This window comes from Ahaetulla prasina, chromosome 1, assembly GCF_028640845.1.
Source record: "Ahaetulla prasina isolate Xishuangbanna chromosome 1, ASM2864084v1, whole genome shotgun sequence".
NCBI lineage: Eukaryota > Metazoa > Chordata > Lepidosauria > Squamata > Colubridae > Ahaetulla > Ahaetulla prasina.
The window spans coordinates 214,136,441-214,142,606 of record NC_080539.1 but is presented as its reverse complement, the minus strand read 5'-3'; positions in this window follow the sequence as shown (position 1 = coordinate 214,142,606).

Genomic DNA, 6,166 nt, shown 5'->3' with positions numbered 1-6,166 from the left:
TCATTGAGGCCGGCCCTTGGTAGCGATATGGGCCATTCCTGCGGCGGGGCACCTGCAGGCGCAAGAGTTCATGTGCAGTGTAGCGCATAGGAAAGTGCGAATCGGCGAGGGATGCTAAGGTGGTAAAATCCCAAAGTAATAGAAATGGTGAGTCTTCTAGCGGGAGTCCAGTTGGTCAAAGGACAGATGGAGCAGGAGCCGGATAACGATAACAGAACAGGAACAGACAGGCCGACAGTCTCCATAGCATGCCTATGGGAAGCAGTTCTACAGATCTTAATCAAGTAGGCGTGGCTAGCGGTCAGCCCAAGTCCCGAGACCAGTCCAAGCTAGTCCAATCCAGTCCAATCCACTCCATCCCGCTGATGGAAATGCATGACCGCCCAGTTTAGATGACCCATGGTCCGGGATAGGGATAGAGGGGAGCGGAAATAAAATGGAGCAAGCCAGGCCATAAGGCCACAAAGGAAAATACGATGGAGCACGCCAGGCCACCAAGGGCCATTCGATGACACATGATGGAAAGCTGCGACCAAACAGGCCACAAGAGGGGACCAACCTCAGCCATGGTTCCGGCCTCCTCTCCCACCGAGGCATTACCACACCCATCCTCGGTGGGGCTGCCTAATACAGGGCGCCGTTGGACAGGCACCCGCGGTCCACAGCCCCCCGGGCCCAACCAGCACCGATGGAACTGGCGCCCGATGGAACTGGCGCCGAAGGAGCCGGCAAGCCACCGACAGGCAAAAGCGGGCGGGATTCGCGCCAGCGAAACCAGGCGAATCAACACCCCGAAGCCGTCGGAGCCAGGCCGGAATCACCGACGATCTCACGCCGCTGAAATTTGGCCAAGATCGCCGGGGTCGCCGCTGGAAAGGGCTCCGCTAGGCAGGGCTCGCCGCTGGACCGCTGGGCAGGGCTCCGCTGGGCAGGGCTCCGCTGGGCAGGGCTCCGCTGGGCAGGGCTCCGCTGAGCAGGGCCCGCCACTGGGCCGCTGGGCAAATCTCCGCTGAGCAGGGCTCGCCGCTGGGCAGGGCTCCGCTCCGCTGGGCAGGGCTCCGCTGAGCAGGGCTCGCCACTGGGCCGCTGGGCAGGGCTCCGCTGGGCAAGGCAGGGCCAGAACCGAGGCCGAGGCCGAAGCCCGTAACAAACAGCAGGCCTCCCTCGCCTCCCACGCATCTTCGCTTCCTCCAAAATGGCCGCCCCCTTCCGGACCGCACTCCGTCCCTCGGCCCGTTCTCGGCTGTCGCATGACCGAGAGGCCACAAACCTCTCCAGCGGCAGCCAGACCGATCGAACCACACGCCGAGGGACCGGAGCAGCCTGGTGAGTCAGCCCAAAGCCTCCATTTCAAGGAAAAGCCGCCATCGCCGATTCGGGCTCCTCTAGGTCGCTACCATTCTCGCGCATGCGCAGGTGCCTTCCCTAGTGAAACCATTCTCCCCAGAAGCAGATTTAGAATTGCAAGTTTTCTGGATGTTTTATCCCCATCTTATTATATCAAACTTAAAGCAAAACAGTGAAGATGCTTCCATGTTCTATACTGAGCCCAATCCCAACGATCATATGCGTCACTAGCTTCTTCCACTTCCTCAATCTCATCTTTATGGGTAATATGGAGAATCAGCCCTAATTTATAAAACCTGCACTAATTTATCAGACATATCTAGCTTGTTTTTCATGATAATGTGTAGTAGTAGTGTATCCATAAACTGAATAGAATAGAATAGAATAGAATAGAATAGAATAGAATAGAATAGAATAGAATAGAATAGAATTTATTGGCCAAGTGTGATTGGATACACAAGGAATTTGTTTTGGTGCCTATGTTCTCAGTGTACATAAAATAAAAGAAAAAGAAAGAGAAAGAGAAAGAAAAAAATACCTTCATCAAAGGTACAACATTTACAACACAAATGGTGGTCATAGGTTGCAATTTAACCCTTAGTGATAGCAACAAAAAGTTATAGTCATACAGTCATAAGTGGAAAGAGATTGGTGATGGGAACTATGAAACGATTAATAGTAGTGCAGATTCAGTAAATAGTCTGACAGTGTTGAGGGAATTATTTGTTTAGCAGAGTGATGGCCTTCGGGGAAAAACTGTTCTTGTGTCTAGTTGTTCTGGTGTGCAATGCTCTATAGCGTCATTTTGATAGTAGGAGTTGAAACAGTTTATGTCCAGGATGTGAGGGATCTGTAAATATTTTCACAGCCCTCTTCTTGATTCGTGCAGTATACAGGTCTTCAATGCAAGGCAGGTTGGTAGCAATTATTTTTTCTGCAGTTTTAATTAACCTCTGAAGTCTGTGTCTTTCTTGTTGGGTTGCAGAACCAAACCAGACAATTATAGAGGTGCAAATGACAGACTCAATAATTCCTCTGTAGAACTGGATCAGTAGCTCCTTGGGCAGTTTGAGCTTTCTGAATTGGCGCAGAAAGAACATTCTTTGTTGTCCTTTTTTGATGATGTTTTTGATGTTAACTGTCCATTTTAGATCTCGTGATATGATAGAACCTAGAAAATAGAATTGAAAATACATTACAGTATAATAATTCTGCTTGTCATATCTACATAATCCCTGATATAAACAATTCAGCATTGCTAAAAATGCCTGAGACTGAAATAAGGTGATATGTCACATTAATTAACTATCTGCAATATCAATTCTATCTACAATTTGCAAGAAGCTGTTGCAGCTATATAACTCCATTCCCAATTGATTCTTATCAAAGATTTAAATGACAAGAACATTGGGGAGAAAAGACACTGACAATCCTGATACAAGGTTTCTGTCACGTGGAAAATGCGAATTATTTTCTTATGCCTTTGTCCATTATCGCAGAAAGTCAGTCGCAAGATTTTATCAATTGAAGAAATGTCCTTTCTTTTTGTGGCTGATCTCAAAGGGCAAACATTTAATTCATGTGCCTGAAATCTTGAGAATTAGTTGGGAACTAAAGATAGGCCTTCAGGCTAGACTATATAAATAGCAAATAGGCAGAAATTGCACTTGATGAAGTTAGTGCTATCTACAGAAAAGATACAGATCCTGCAGGGGCTCTGAAGGGGGAATAGGAACAGTTGAACTACCGGGCTGCTGTAAAAGATGTCTGATCACCCATAGCTTATAAAAAATCCTACCAAAATACAAGTGGATGAGACTTGCTCCTTATTTTTCTAGAAGACAGCAAGAATATTTTTAATGGAAGCCAAACTAAAATCCGTTTATCCACTGGTACACACAGTATAAAAAACCCATAGTCTCTCTTTGTAATACAGTACTTAGTCAAGAGAATACATTAGTTTGGAAACATCATCACAGTCAGTGCAAGCAATTTATTTTTAATATCAGAAAGATTAAGGGTAGCAATGGTGGCTGAGAATATACTTGCATGTGATCAGCAAACCTAGTTGTGCAGGAAGTGTTGAATCAGTCCATGATCCAGCACACTCCAGGTCTGAGTAGTTACGGTAATATCTAATACCTAGAAACACTAAAGAAAAAAAAGTTTAGAATACACAATTTTCTTGTCAAACAAAGCCTTCACCAGAGAGATTATGTATTGGCTCAGTATGGCATGCTTGTACCGTAACTGTACAATTAGCAGGTTCAGTTATGTTTTCTAACACATGGGTGGCCAACAGTCATTCATAAGTAATTTATTTCCCTTTCTAAAATGACTTCCAAAAATGACATTTTGTGATCGGGAAAATTTTAAAATTATTCTCATCCCTGGGCAAAAGTTCATTTTGGGACAACTATATTTTGCAACCACAAGTTTCCAGCTGTTACAGTTATGATTGAATTGAATTTAGCTATACAAGGCCAAAAATATTTGCTTGGACAAACTTTAACAGTTGGCTTTAACCACAAAATCCAGTACTACATTTGTTTCTGGATAATGAGTGAACTTCTGTTGTATGAATATTTTGTAAAATGTATTTGTATATATGCTGGAACTCTCAATGAACAACAGAGCCAACAGATAAAAGGCTGATGACAAGTGTAATAAAGTATACACTTACGGTACTTTATTCCAATTGTTTTTTTTAAAAAAACCCAGAGCTCAAAAAGCAGTAACGAAAGGAGAAAAACTTTTATTTTATATAATAAACAGATATCCTTTTCAAGGTCAAACACCATTCTTCATGGTCCACACAACCTGATGTGAAAATCCCATAAAACCTTTCATTAGACTGCTCTCCCCTCCCTGCTTCATTGAGAATTGCAAGATTAGGCCAGAGATAATGAGTAGCTCACTGTGGAAATACAGTAAGAAAGAGTCACACTGAAATTAGATCTAGACAACGCGGTAATGAAAAGCATTGACCAATATTGCAGTATTATAACTGATGGGGATATTTATCATAATTTTGTTCATTATGATGGATTGTTGGTTTGAGGATTAGCCACATAACTATCCAGCAAATGGAGGCAAGGCATATGTTTGAAGGTGATGATATTTACTACCTAAGTCATGACGGATGTAAAACCGTTAGTAACATAAACAGTGTTGGCTTCTCAAATATTGCTGACAGTTTAATTCTGCTTCTGCTATTAAAATGAAATATGAAGTAAGAAAACAGAAAGCCTGGAGACATTGAAATTGTTCAAATATATACTGTCAGCTTTCCTGTTAGTCAGTGTTGTTTAAAGTCATATCTATGAGAGAACTTGTATCTGGGTGAATGTGTGTAATATGTACTTATACCAAAATCATAGATCTCCAGTACTGCAGTATTCCAAAATACGTATTTTCATAAATATTCTGAACTTTGAAATTCATATATATCAATGTTGGTCAATATTTTGGGCTGGTGTGCACATTTGTAATTTTGAGAGCATAATGTGGACTCTTGCACAAATGGCTACCATGAATAGAATAGAATGAATAGAATAGAATAGAATAGAATTTATTGAGCAAGTGTGATTGGCCACACAAGGAATTTGTTTTGGTGCATATGCTCTCAGTGTACATAAAAGAAAAAAAAAACCTTCATCAAAGGTACAACTTTTACAACACAAATGATGGTCATAGGTTGCAATTTAACCCTTAATGATAGCAACAAAAAGTTACAGCCATACAGTCATAAGTGGAAAGAGATTGGTGATGATGAAGTAGTTTTATTATTTACAAAATGGCTGCAACAATAGGTGTGGCCATTCACGAAACAGTCCTTTACCAGAAGGTGACATTTAAGGCAGTTCCATTGCATCAGTTCTTTCAGCTTCCAACGATGCTCCCTGTCACGATAGCTGAGCTTTGGGGTTATGTCCCCCTGTCAGTGGACACACTTCCCCTCCAAACCCCTCCCCACACAAACATATGGCTATAGCTGTTTACCATTTGTCTTTTATAGGAATGCCCATAAACGTATGAAGGGCCAAAAGATATTCTTGTAAATCAATATGATGCTGGAGACAATTACTTTGCAGCAAGCCCGTTTTTCATTTCTAATCAGTTTTGAATTAGAAGGAACCATCTTTAAAAATATGAAGTCAGAGGAGGACAACCTGGTAGGATCCCAAGGGAGGTAGCCACTACTCAGTCACAGGTGCCACTTAAGACTTCCTTGAGCAGTACTTCTACGGTGGTTTGAAGGAAGACACCAATGAATAGCAAAACCTTATTTGTTACCAAAGAGCCAAAAATTGTAAATGTCATTTCTTCTCCTTTGCAAATAATGGTCAAGTTAGGTTAGAACAGACAGTATAAGGAAATTAGAAGGGACAAATCAAGCAGGACACAGGAACAGGACACAGCTTTTTTCGGCAGTGATGGGAGTTGCCCCACTTTCTGCGCTGCCTTCTGGGAAGCGGGGATGGTATCCATCTTCTGCTTCTTGGCCCAAATTCTTTTACAGGGCTATGTCACTGCTCCTTCCATTTTCTAACCATGTTGTCCAGCCTTCTGGCTTTTCGGGAAAATGGCAAGAGCTGCCTCTGCCAATTGGCATGATATGAAACCGTGTGGTTGGTTGGGGGCTTGAGGTCACTCCCTCCCCAGCCCCTTTACATTTTTAACCTTTAAATTTTTAGCCTCTAATTTCATATTTTATATATTCTAGCCTCTAATTTCATAATTCTACTTTTAACTCTGTTTTTAATTAGGTTTTTTACGTTACTGTATATTTTTTATTTGTAAACCACTCGGTGTCACT